Below are 13,910 nucleotides of genomic sequence, written 5' to 3'. Positions count from 1 at the left end.
ATCCTTCAAGTTACCCAACCAGTTCCTAATGTTAAACCATTACCATATTCAATTATAACCTAGACTATTCATATTTTAGGGTTAGGGTTAGAGTATGGCAAAAAAAAAAAAAATGGAATCATTTTAATCGATTCCCACCATAACACCATAATATCACCATCATAACAACTTAATATAACACCATAATATCACCATAACACCATAATATCACCATAATATCACCATAACACCATAATATCACCATAACACCATAATATCACCATAATATCACCATAACACCATAATATCACCATAAATCTATAATATCACTATAACACCATATCACCATAACTGTCACGTTCGTCGTTCAATGAAGACCAAGGCGCAGCGTGTATATCGTTCCACATTTTATTTTCACTGTGAAATTATGCAAGACATACAAATAAACTACTAAACAAAATGACAAACCGTGATGAAGAGGTGCAAACATACATTACCTCAAAATAATCTCCCACAAACCCAGGTGGAAAAAACAACTACTAAATATGATCCCCAATTAGAGACAACGATGACCAGCTGCCTTTAATTGGAGATCATCCCAAAAAACAACAACATAGAAAAACAGAAACTAGAACCACACAACATAGAAAATATAAACTAGACAAAACCCCCTGTCACGCGCTGACCTACTCTACCATAGAAAATAAAAGCTTTCTATGGTCAGGACGTGACAGTACCCCCCCCCCCCCAAAGGTGCGGACTCCGAACGCAAAACCTGAAAAAAAATGAAAAAAGGGAGGGTTAGGGTGGGTGTCTAATGTCGGTGGCAGTTCTGGTGCAGGACGAAGAACCCACTCATCCTGCTTATCCGCCAGCATAGGAGGCGGCTCTGGTTCGGGGCGTAGCTCCCACTCCAGCAGTATGATCCCTCCGCTTTTTGTCAGGGAACTGGGAACTGTCGCCGGAAGCTATGGGCTGGGAACTGTCGCCGGAAGCTCTGGACTGGGAACTGTCGCCGGAAGCTATGGGCTGGGAACTGTCGCCGGAAGCTCTGGACTGGGAACTGTCGCCGGAAGCTCTGGACTGGGAAGGCGCACTGGAGACCTGATGTGTGGGGCTGGCACAGGTGGCGCCAGACTGGTAACACGCACCTCAGGGCGAATGCTGAGAGCAGGAACAGGACACACCGGACTGGGCAGGCGCACTGGAGGCCTGATGCGTAGGGCTGGCACAGGTGGCGCCAGACTGGTAACACGCACCTCAGGGCGAGTGCGGGGAGCAGGAACAGGGCGTACTGGGCTGTGGAGATGCACTGGAGGTCTGGAGCGTAGGGCTGGCACCATCCGTCCCGGCAGGATGCTCACTTTAGCCCGGCACAGGATGCACTGGGCTGTGAATGCGCACTGGAGACACCATGCGTATCACAGCAAAACATGGTGCCTGACCGGTCACCCGCTCCTCAGGGAAAATGCCGTACATTCTACGCCAAACCAACAGCTCTCTCTCATCACCCCCCTCACCTATCTCACAGTACTCCTCGCTCAGTCTCTCCCAATATTCCTCTTCGCTCTCAGAATCACCCCTCGGCTTCGCCAACCAACCCGTGTGCCCCCCCCCAAAATAATTTGGGGGCTGCCTCTCGTGCTTCCGTCATTGCCGTGCTAGTTCCTCGTATCGTCGCCGCTCTGCTCTCGCTGCTTCAATCTCCTCCTTCGGATGACGATACTCCCCAGTCTGCCTCCAGAGTCCTTTCCCGTCCAGGATTTCCTCCCATGTCCAACTCATCTTCCCCTTAAACGCACGCTGCTTGGTCTTTTTGTGATGGGAGAGTCTGTCACGTTCGTCGTTCAATGACGACCAAGGCGCAGCGTGTATATCGTTCCACATTTTATTTTCACTGTGAAACTATGCAAGACATACAAATAAAATACTAAACAAAATAACAAACCGTGACGAAGAGGTGCAAACATACACTACCTCAAAATAATCTCCCACAAACCCAGGTGGAAAAAACAACTACTAAATATGATCCCCAAATAGATACAATGATGACCAGCTGCCTCTAATTGGAGATCATCCCCCCAAAAAACAACATAGAAATACAGAAACTAGAACCACACAACAGAAACTAGACAAAACCCTGTGTCACGCCCTGACCTACTCTACCATAGAAAATAAAAGCTTTCTATGGTCAGGACGTGACAATAACACTATAATATCACCATAACACCATAACACCATAATATCACCATAATATCACCATAATATCACCCTAACACCATAACACCATAATATCACCATAACACCATAATATCACCATAACACCATAACACCATAATATCACCATAACACCATAATATCACCATAACACCATAACATCACCATATCACCATAACACCATAATATCACCATAACACCATAATATCCGCATAACACCATAACACCATAATATCACCATAACACCATAATATCACCATAATATCACCATAACACCATAATATCACCATAACAATATAACACCATAATATCACTGTAACACCATCATATCCCCATGATCTTGTGTATAGTTCAACCAAAAATAAAAGCAAACAATAACTACTGTATATCATATTCCATGTAGTTTACAGTAGTCCCAGTAAGACTTATGTGTAGTTTACAGTAGTCCTAGTAAGACTTGTGTAGTTTACAGTAGTCCCAGTAAGACTTACGTGTAGTTTACAGTAGTCCTAGTAAGACCTACGTGTAGTTTACAGTAGTCCCAGTAAGACTTCCATGTAGTTTACAGTAGTCCCAGTAAGACTTCCATGTAGTTTACAGTAGTCCCAGTAAGACTTACGTGTAGTTTACAGTAGTCCCAGTAAGACTTACGTGTAGTTTACAGTAGTCCCTGTAAGACTTATGTGTAGTTTACAGTAGTCCCAGTAAGACTTCCATGTAGTTTACAGTAGTCCCAGTAAGACTTACGTGTAGTTTACAGTAGTCCCAGTAAGACTTCCATGTAGTTTACAGTAGTCCCAGTAAGACTTACATGTAGTTTACAGTAGTCCCATTAAGACTTACGTGTAGTTTACAGTAGTCCCAGTAAGACTTCCATGTAGTTTACAGTAGTCCCAGTAAGACTTACGTGTAGTTTACAGTAGTCCCAGTAAGACTTCCATGTAGTTTACAGTAGTCCCAGTAAGACTTCCATGTAGTTTACAGTAGTCCCAGTAAGACTTACATGTAGTTTACAGTAGTTCCAGTAAGACTTCCATGTAGTTTACAGTAGTCCCTGTAAGACTTATGTGTAGTTTACAGTAGTCCCAGTAAGACTTCCATGTAGTTTACAGTAGTCCCAGTAAGACTTACGTGTAGTTTACAGTAATCCATGTAAGACTTACGTGTAGTTTACAGCAGTCCCAGTAAGACTTCCATGACGTTTACAGTAGTCCCAGTAAGACTTACGTGTAGTTTACAGTAGTCCCAGTAAGACTTACGTGTAGTTTACATGGGCGCAGGTAGCCTAGCGGTTAGAGCTTGGGCCAGTAACCGAAAGGTTGCTAGATCAAATCCCCGAGCTGACAGGGTAAAAATCTGTTGTTCTGCCCCTGAACAAGGCAGTTAACCTGGGCCGTCATTGTAAATAAGAATTTGTTCTTAACTGACTTGCCTAGTTAAATAAAGGTAAAACAAATTTAAAATTTAAAATATACTGTAGCATGTGGCTAACTGCAGGCTATTATCTGCTAGGCCTGCGTGTAGGCTTAACCTGACATGAGGTGGGTAGTCTATTTAAATGCATTTGACTGCTATTTTATATAAATACTGTAATAATGAGGTTATTAACACAGGGTTTTGATTTAAATTACCTTTGTTATTACTGTTAGGATGCTGTGTGAAATAAGACTCAGATGCACAGGCTATGAGTTTATCATATGCACAGATGCACAGGCTATGAGTTTATCATATGTTAGCCTATCTACAATGTACTCCCTGCATCATTTCTGTCATACACTCTTAGGAAAAAGGGTTCCAAAAGGGTTCTTCGGCTGTCCCCGTAGGAGAACCCTTTTGGGTTCCAGGTAGAACCCTTTTGAGTTCCAGGTAGAACCCTTTTGATTCCAGGTAGAACCCTTTTGATTCCAGGTAGAACCCTTTTGGGTTCCAGGTAGAACCATTTTGGGTTCCGGTTCTACATTGAACCCAAAAGGGTTCAACCTGGAAACAAGCAGGTTCTTCCTGGAACCATAAAGGGTTCTTCAAAGGGTTCTCCTATGGGGACAGCCGAAGAACCACCTCTTTTTCTACTAGTGTAGGCTACAAAACATCCCTGTAGCCTAGACGTAGGATTTCATTTGAAATGGACATTTCAGGATAATTCATGACTATTGTATAATGCCGGGCCACAGGCACAATTAATTTGCAACCTAATAAATAAGCATCATTCTTCATGAGGTTGTCAACTGATTTTGCTGCCTAGCCTACCTCCTGAATGACAGGGCAATTCTTATTGTCAACCAGCTCAAAACGATAATAAATAGGTTATAGAGAAAATGATCTATTATATTTAAGCCCCTAGTTTTCCATCTGTCCTACATGGTCTGAGCTGACAGCTCCTCAATAGCCGCACCCCATCACAATCATTCCTCCCTTCCCTTCTCAGCCCCGGGAGACCCAACACCAAACAAACACTGCCCCATGAATACTGCATTAGTACCAGAACAATGGATCCTACCTCTTCAATGCCACGTCCGGTTTAAGAAGCTTGTTTGCTCTGCTCTCCTCCTCTGTTAATCGTCTTTCTCCCAACTCCAGTTCCTCTCTTTCTCTCTCTTTCTCTCGTCTTGTTTCCACAGCCTCCAGTCTCTTCTCCTCCGGCTCTGTCTCTCTCTCTCTGTCTGACTGTCACAGACCAGCTGGCAGCCCACCTCCCTTCTCTTCTCCCCTCCCTCCGAGCAGGAAGAAGACACAAGGCAGAAATAACACCACCGGTAAGGGTATATTCTAGTATAGCCTAGATACCCTGCTATAGCCTGGGGTCCAGGGAGGGTTTGCGTTGTGTGCTCCACCACCACCTAGAAGACAAAATGTCTCTGTTCTGTTGACTGCCTGCCTGCTGCTGCCTACAGGAAGGATGCTGAACTATACTGAGCCGATGATGTCATCACGAGGGAGGTGGCAGCAGCATCAATGCAGCAGAGAGAGAGAGGGAGGAGGGCTGAGCACCGGGCAGAGAGAGAGAGAAAGAGACAAAGAGAGAGAGAGAGAGAGAGAGAGAGAGAGAGAGAGAGAGAGAGAGAGAGAGAGAGAGAGAGAGAAAAAAGACAGAGAGAGAGAGAAAAAAGACAGAAAGAGAGCGAGAAAGAGAGAGAAAGACAGAAAGAGAGCGAGAAAGACAGAGAGAAAGACAGAAAAAGATCAAGAGAGAGAGAGAGAGAGAGCGTAGATTAGGTTCCTCAGGGGAATAGAACAGACACACATAAGCTCTGCTATGTCTGTGTTTAGCATTGGAACAGGAATGTGTAGCATCTATCTACACACTGTGTTTAGTTTGTTTTGAATTTGATGGTTGTTTTTACATCTTTAAAGAAGTAGTAGCTTATGGTATAGAGATTGAAGGAGACAGAATTCCTAAGGATGAATACAGTAGGCTACGTGGAAAATGGAAATACAGTAGGCTACGTGGAAAATGGAAATACAGTAGGCTACGTGGAAAATGGAAATACAGTAGGCTACGTGGAAATTGGAAATACAGTAGGCTACGTGGAAAATGGAAATACAGTAGGCTACGTGGAAAATGGAAATACAGTAGGCTACATGGAAAATGGAAATACAGTAGGCTACGTGGAAAATGGAAATACAGTAGGATACGTGGAAAATGGAAAACAACAGCATTCTGATCAGCGTGGTGAATTCATCCTGAGATATCAACCTGTGAAGGGACAACACCAGGACAAAGGAGGGCTCTGTAGCAAAGACATGTTATGAGGCCTGATTAGTTGGTAGACCACCAAGTTGTTTTGAGGGCCTGGTTAGTTGGTAGACCACCAAGTTGTTTTGAGGGCCTGGTTAGTTAGTAGACCCCCAAGTGGTTTAGAGGGCCTGGTTAGTTGGTAGACCACCAAGTGGTTTAGAGGGCCTGGTTAGTTGGTAGACCACCAAGTGGTTTAGAGGGCCTGGTTAGTTGGTAGACCACCAAGTTGTTTTGAGGGCCTGGTTAGTTGGTAGACCACCAAGTGGTTTAGAGGGCCTGGTTAGTTGGTAGACCACCAAGTGGTTTAGAGGGCCTGGTTAGTTGGTAGACCACCAAGTGGTTTAGAGGGCCTGGTTAGTTGGTAGACCACCAAGTTGTTTAGATGGCCTGGTTAGTTGGTAGACCACCAAGTTGTTTAGATGGCCTGGTTAGTTGGTAGACCACCAAGTTGTTTAGAGGGCCTGGTTAGTTAGTAGACCACCAAGTGGTTTAGAGGGCCTGGTTAGTTAGTAGACCACCAAGTGGTTTAGAGGGCCTGGTTAGTTGGTAGACCACCAAGTTGTTTAGATGGCCTGGTTAGTTGGTAGACCACCAAGTTGTTTAGATGGCCTGGTTAGTTGGTAGACCACCAAGTGGTTTAGAGGGCCTGGTTAGTTGGTAGACCACCAAGTTGTTTAGAGGGCCTGGTTAGTTGGTAGACCACCAAGGTGTTTAGAGTGGAAGGGAGTTGCTAGGGCAACAACGTACAATTTGGTATCAATAACACTTGACTTTGGGGTTATATTTTTGTGGATCAGAAACATAGACCGTTGTTTTTGTTCATAGGTTTCTGTTTTTTAAATTCTCAAATTGTTAGGTATGCGTAACTGGCTGTAAGGGAGTCAGGCGCAGGAGAGCAGAATTTGGGTAGCAAACTGAGCCTTTTATTTAGGCGAACAAAACACACGGCACAAAGAACACTAAACACAATACGGGTTGACATAACCCAGCGCAACCAGTCTAACGTGCACATACACAAAACAATAAACAATTTCACACACAGACATGGGGGGAACAGAGGGTTAAATACACGTCAAGTAATGAGGGAAATGTAAACCAGGTGTGTGGGAAAACAAGACAAAACAAATGGAAAATGAAAGGTGGGTCGGCGATGGCTAGAAGACGGGGGTGTCGACGGAAGTCATGACAGTACCCCCCCTTGACGTGCGGCTCCAGCTGCACGCCGACACCGGCCTCGGGGACGACACGGAGGGCGAGGTGCAGGGCGATCCGGACGGAGACGGTGGAATTCCCGCAGCATTTAAGGGTCCAACACGTCCTCCACCGGAACCCAACATCAGGGGGCAATGGAACCTCCCGCACCTCAGATTTCTGGAGTGGGCCAGCCACCACCGGCCTGAGGAGAGACACATGGAACGAGGGGTTAATACAGTAATCGGGGGAAGCTGTAACCTGTAACTCACCTCGTTCAGTCTCCTCAGGACTTTAAATGGCCCCACAAACCGCGGACCCAGCTTCCGGCAGGGCTGGCGGAGGGACAGGTTTCGGGTCGAGATCCAGACCCGGTCCCCCGGTGCAACACCGGGACCTCACTGCGGTGATGGTCTGTGCTGGCTTTCTGGCGCAGCACGGCGCGCTGAAGGTGAACATGGGCGGCGTCCCATGTCTCCTCCGCGTGCCGGAACCAGTCATCCACCGCAGGAGCCTCGGTCTGACTGATGCCAAGGAGCCAGAACCGGCTGATACCCCAGTACACACTGGAAGGGGAAGAGGTAAGCGGAGGAGTGGCGAGCGAGTTCTGGGCCATCTCTGCCCAGGGCACGAACGCCGCCCACTCCCCCGGCTGGTCCTGGCAATAAGACCTCAGAAACCTACCCACAGGGCTGATCGAAACCCCCAGACGTTCCATGAACACCCTCCAGACCCTCGACATGAACTGGGGACCCCGATCAGACACTATGTCCTCAGGCACCCTGTAGTGCCGGAAGACGTGCGTAAACAATGCCTCCGCAGTCTGTAGGGCCGTAGGGAGACCGGGCAGAGGGAGGAGGCGGCAGGACTTAGAAAAATGGTCCACAACGACCAGGATCGTGGTGTTACCCTGTGAGGGAGGAAGATCGGTAAGGAAATCCACCGACAGGTGCGACCAAGGCCGTTGTGGAACGGGTAAGGGGTGTAACTTACCTCTGGGCAGGTGCCTAGGAGCCATACACTGGGCGCACACCGAGCAGGAGGAAACATAAACCCTCACGTCCTTAGCCAAAGTGGGCCACCAGTACTTACCACTCAGACAGTGCACTGTCCGACCGATGCCTGGATGACCAGAGGAGGGTGACGTGTGGGCCCAATAGATCAGACGGTCACGGACAGCAGACGGAATGTACAGACGCCCAGCGGGACACTGGAGGGGAGTGGGCTCTGCCCGTAGCGCCTGCTCAATGTCTGCGTCCAGCTCCCACACTACCGGCGCCACCAGGCAGGAGGCGTGGTGAGTGGGATCCATGGGCCGGGGTATGGGAGTGGGATCCATGGGCCGCTCCTCTGTGTCATACAGCCGGGACAGTGCATCTGCCTTCACGTTCTGGGAACCTGGTCTGTAAGAAAGGGTGAAAACAAAACAGGTGAAAAACATGGCTCACCTTGCCTGGCGAGGGTTCAGTCTCCTCGGCGCCCGGATGTACTCCAGATTGCGGTGGTCAGTCCAGTTGAGAAAAGGCTGTTTAGCCCCCTCAAGCCAATGCCTCCATGCCTTCAAGGCCTTGACAGCAGCCAACAGCTCCCGGTCCCCCACGTCATAGTTTCGCTCCACCAGGCTGAACTTCCACGAGAAGAAGGCACTGGGGGAGCTTTGGTGGTGTACCCGAGTGCTGAGAGAGCACGGCTCCTATCCCAGCCTCAGACGCGTCAACCTCCACTATGAATGCCAAAGAGGGATCCAGATGGGCCAGTCGAGAGCCAAATCGGCATATTCGGGGGGGATGCGCACGGTTTTTGGGTAGCAAACGGAGCCTTTTATTTAGGCGAACAAAACACACGGCACAAAGAACACTAAACACAATACGGGTTGACATAACCCAGCGCAACCAGTCTAACGTGCGCATACACGAAACAATAAACTATTTCACACGCAGACATGGGGGGAACAGACGGTTAAATACACGACAAGTAATGAGGGAAATGTAAACCAGGTGTGTGGGAAAACAAGATAAAACAAATGGAAAATGAAAGATGGATCGGCAATGGCTAGAAGACCGGTGACGTCGAACGCCGACCGAACAAGGAGAGGAACCGACTTCGACGGAAGTCGTGACACAAATTGTCTTTGATATGTATACACAGTGTACAAAACATTAAGAACACCTGCTCTTTCCATTACATTATATATTTGTACATAAAAAAAAAATGTAACCTTTATTTAACTAGGCAAGTCAGTTAAGAACAAGTTCTTATTTACAATGACGGCCTGCACCGGCCAAACCCGGACGATGCTGGGCCAATTGTTCACTGCCCTATGGGACTCCCAATCACGGCCGGTTGTGATACAACCTGGATCCGAAGCACGGGTGTCTGTAGTGACGCCTCTAGCACTAAGATGCAGTGCCTTAGACCGCTGCGCCACTTGGGAGCAATATGGATTGACCAGGTGAATCCACGTGAAAGCTATGATCCTTTATTGATGTCACTTTTTAAATCCACTTCAATCAGTGTTGATGAAGGGGAGGAGACAGGTTGATTAAAGAATGATTTTTAAGCCTTCAGCCAATTGCGACATCAATTGTGTATGTGTGCCATTCAGAGGGTGAATGAGCAAAACAAAATATTTAACTGCCTTCGAACTGGGTATGTTAGTAGGTGCCAAGTTCAGCGGTTTGTGTCAAGAACTGCAACGCTGCTGGGTTTTTTACGTTCAACAGTTTCCTGTGTGTATCAAGAATGGTCCACCACCCAAAGGACATCCAGTCAGCTTGACACAACTGTGGGAAGCATTGGAGTCAAGATGTGTCAGCAAACCTGTGGAACATCTTGTGAAGTCCATGCCCCAATGAATTGGGGGGTGGGGGCAACCCACTGTTCCTAACTCAGTATTAGGAAGGTGTTCTTAATGTTTTGTACACTCAGTGTAAATATCATATGTATAATATAATATGTATAATAATGTATAAATTATGGATGGATATGCAGTATTTAATCCTAGATAGTAGCTTAATTTTCCCATAAGATAATTTCCCTATGATATGCCGATAAAGCAGTATATTAAACGTTGTATAATATATAAACCATTTCTGATGCAGTGATTCTGTAAATAAAAGATGCCCTTTTCACCCTGTACTGTCTCTCTGTTGGAGTGCAGGGTTTATGGATCCCTCCCAAAAGCTACCCTATTCCTACGGCGCACTACTTAGACCAGGGGCTCTGGTCCAAAGTAGGGCACTAAATAGGGAATAGGGTGCAATTTGGGGATGCTATTTATATCCCATCCCCAAAATGTGAGAGGAAATCTCCTTCTTCTCTTTTTCAGTAAATCCCATTGCAAGACACCCGTGTAATCCTCTCTCAGTGGTAGGGATTGGAGAATGCAGCGCGGTGAGGACATCATGAACACAGCTCTTCTTGTTGAGTCAGCTTTGGCTTAGCCTCACAAGGGATTGAATTTAGGTATTTTCTCAACAATTCTATTATCTTTGGTAATAATAGGTGTAATATGATCGTAGCTTAATTACAGTACAGCATTATGTTGGTCTACTTACTGAATACGTGTAGAATCACCTTACTGGTGATTTTGGGGGGGTGGCAGGTAGCCTAGGGGTTATAGAGCGTTGGACTTGTAACCGAAAGGTTGCAAGATCGAATCCCCGAGCTGACAAGGTAAAAAATTGTCGCTCTACCCCTGAACAAGGCAGATAACCCACTGTTCCTAGGTCGTCATTAAAAACAAGGATTTGTTCTTAATTGACTTGCCTAGTTAAATGAATAAAAACAGTACAGCATATGTGAATATGTGTAGAAAGTTATGACCTATTTATTTAGTCAAAATGGTAACCAATGTATTTGTCCTACTGATGTACACAACCAGCTCCAAAATGAAAGAAAAATTATACAAAATGTATTATATAAAATGTTCTAAATTAATAAACAACAAAAAATGAAGATATCTTGAATGCATACAGTATGTCTTCACAACCCAGAGATAAAGATGTCCTCCAGTGATTTTTGAACTTTTCCTGTTGAAAAGCAATATCCCAAGTATAAATACACTAACGCACGTCAAACTCGTTCCACAGAGGGGCGATTGTCTGCTGGTTTTTGGTTTCTCCTTTCAGTTAAAACCTAGACAACCAGGTGAGGGGAGTTCCTTTCCTAATCAGTGACCTTAATTAATAAATCAAGTCCAAGAGAGGAGCGAAAATCTGAGACACTTGGCCCTCCGTGGAATGAGTTTGACACCTGTAAAGAAAAAAAGTAGTTTTTTAGACACAACTGCAAACCTCAAAGAGTTGGTCTGATGGCAAGTCGTGATGTCACCGGCCTCCCCCTTGCTTGAGGAACCTCAAAGAGTTGGTCTGATGGCAAGTCGTGATGTCACCGGCCTCCCCCTTGCTTGAGGAACCTCAAAGAGTTGGTCTGATGGGAAGTCGTGATGTCACCGGCCTCCCCCTTGCTTGAGGAACCTCAAAGAGTTGGTCTGATGGCAAGTCGTGATGTCACCGGCCTCCCCCTTGCTTGAGGAACCTCAAAGAGTTGGTCTGATGGGAAGTCATGATGTCACCGGCCTCCCCCTTGCTTGAGGAACAACAGAGGAGCGATAAAGAACAAAAGAGAAATATCCTGACAAACTCCCCAGTCCCTGCTGGTGACAAGCATACCTTTAACATTATGCTGCCACCATACTAATGATGCTGTCACCATAATAATGATGCTGCCACCACACTAATGATGCTGCCACCACAATACTGATGCTGCCACCACAATAATAATGCTGCCACCACAATAATGATGCTGCCACCACAATACTGATGCTGCCACCCCAATAATGATGCTGCCACCCCAATACTGATGCTGCTACCCCAATAATGATGCTGCCACCATAATACTGATGCTGCCACCACAATAATGATGCTGCCACCCCAATACAGTGAGGGAAAAAAGTATTTGATCCCCTGCTGATTTAGTACTTTTGCCCACTGACAAAGAAATGATCAGTCTATAATTTTAATGGTAGGTTTATTTGAACAGTGAGAGACAGAATAACCACAAAAAAATCCAGAAAAACTCATGTAAAAAATGTTATAAATTGATTTGCATTTTAATGAGGGAAATAAGTATTTGACCCCCTCTCAATCAGAAAGATTTCTGGCTCCCAGGTGTCTTTTATACAGGTAACGAGCTGAGATTAGGAGCACACTCTTAAAGGGAGTGCTCCTAATCTCAGTTTGTTACCTGTATAAAAGACACCTGTCCACAGAAGCAATCAATCAATCAGATTCCAAACTCTCCACCATGGCCAAGACCAAAGAGCTCTCCAAGGATGTTAGGGACAAGATTGTAGACCTACACAAGGCTGGAATGGGCTACAAGACCATCGCCAAGCAGCTTGGTGAGAAGGTGACAACAGTTGGTGCGATTATTCGCAAATGGAAGAAACACAAAATAACTGTCAATCTCCCTCGGCCTGGGGCTCCAAGCAAGATCTCACCTCGTGGGGTTGCAATGATCATGAGAACGGTGAGGAATCAGCCCAGAAGTACACGGGAGGATCTTGTCAATGATCTCAAGGCAGCTGGGACCATAGTCACCAAGAAAACAATTGGTAACTGTCACGTCCTGACCATAGTAAGATGTAATTTTCTACGGTAGAGTAGGTCAGGGCGTGATAGGGGGTGATTCGTTTTGAGTAGTGTGTTTCACCTCTGCGTCACGTTTTTTTATTTTTTTTGGTCATTCAAGTTTATTTATGTATTGCATAGTTTCACAGTATAAATCAAATGTGGAACGACACACACGATGCACTTTGGTCCGCTCATTCCTACGACAACCGTGACAGTAACACACTACGCCGTGAAGGACTGAAATCCTGCAGCGCCCGCAAGGTCCCCCTGCTCAAGAAAGCACATATACATGCCCGTCTGAAGTTTGCCAATGAACATCTGAATGATTCAGAGGACAACTGGGTGAAAGTGTTGTGGTCAGATGAGACCAAAATCGAGCTCTTTGGCATCAACTCAACTCGCCGTGTTTGGAGGAGGAGGAATGCTGCCTATGACCCCAAGAACACCATCCCCACCGTCAAACATGGTGGAAACATTATGCTTTGGGGTGTTTTTCTGCTAAAGGGACAGGACAACTTCACCACATCAAAGGGACGATGGACGGGGCCATGTACCGTCAAATCTTGGGTGAGAACCTCCTTCCCTCAGCCAGGGCATTGAAAATGGGTCGTGGATGGGTATTCCAGCATGACAATGACCCAAAACACACGGCCAAGGCAACAAAGGAGTGGCTCAAGAAGAAGCACATTAAGATCCTGGAGTGGCCTAGCCAGTCTCCAGACCTTAATCCCATAGAAAATCTGTGGAGGGGCTGAAGGTTCGAGTTCCACATTTTATTTATACTGTGAAACTATGCAATACATAAATAACCTGTTATGGCTAGGGGGCAGTATTTTCACGGCCCGATAAAAAACGTACCCGATTTAATCTGATTATTACTCCTGCCCAGAAACTAGAATATGCATATAATTATTAGCTTTGGATAGAAAACACTCCAAAGTTTCTAAAACTGTTTGAATGGTGTCTGTGAGTATAACAGAACTCATTTGGCAGGCCAAAACCCGAGAAGATTCTGTACAGGAAGTACCCTGTCTGACCATTTCTTGGCCTTCTTGATTATCTCTATCCAATACATGGGATCTCTGCTGTTACGTGACACTTCCTACGGCTCCCATGGGCCTCAGAAGGCGGCAAAAAGCTGAATCGTGGCT

General features: G+C 46.0%; 1 protein-coding gene across 11 annotated transcripts in view; it reads right to left on the bottom strand.

The window, feature by feature from the left end:
• Positions 1 to 5,115, bottom strand: part of kif1aa (kinesin family member 1Aa) — a 162,060-nt gene extending 156,945 nt beyond the window's left edge. For 7 of the 11 annotated variants that reach the window (XM_082957087.1, XM_082957089.1, XM_082957091.1 and 4 more), the window contains exon 1: positions 4,694 to 5,115. The gene's annotated coding sequence lies outside the window, so the exon portion shown is untranslated. The remainder of the gene's footprint in view (positions 1 to 4,693) is intronic. The other 4 variants (XM_082957093.1, XM_082957092.1, XM_082957094.1 and 1 more) reach the window with 1 other exon arrangement.
• Positions 5,116 to 13,910: the final 8,795 nt, after the last annotated feature.

Source organism: Salmo salar, chromosome 10 (assembly GCF_965601325.2).
Source record: "Salmo salar chromosome 10, fSalSal1, whole genome shotgun sequence".
NCBI classification, from domain to species: domain Eukaryota; kingdom Metazoa; phylum Chordata; class Actinopteri; order Salmoniformes; family Salmonidae; genus Salmo; species Salmo salar.
The sequence above is the reverse complement of the archived record's forward strand: the minus strand, read 5'-3'. Positions and strand labels throughout refer to the sequence as shown.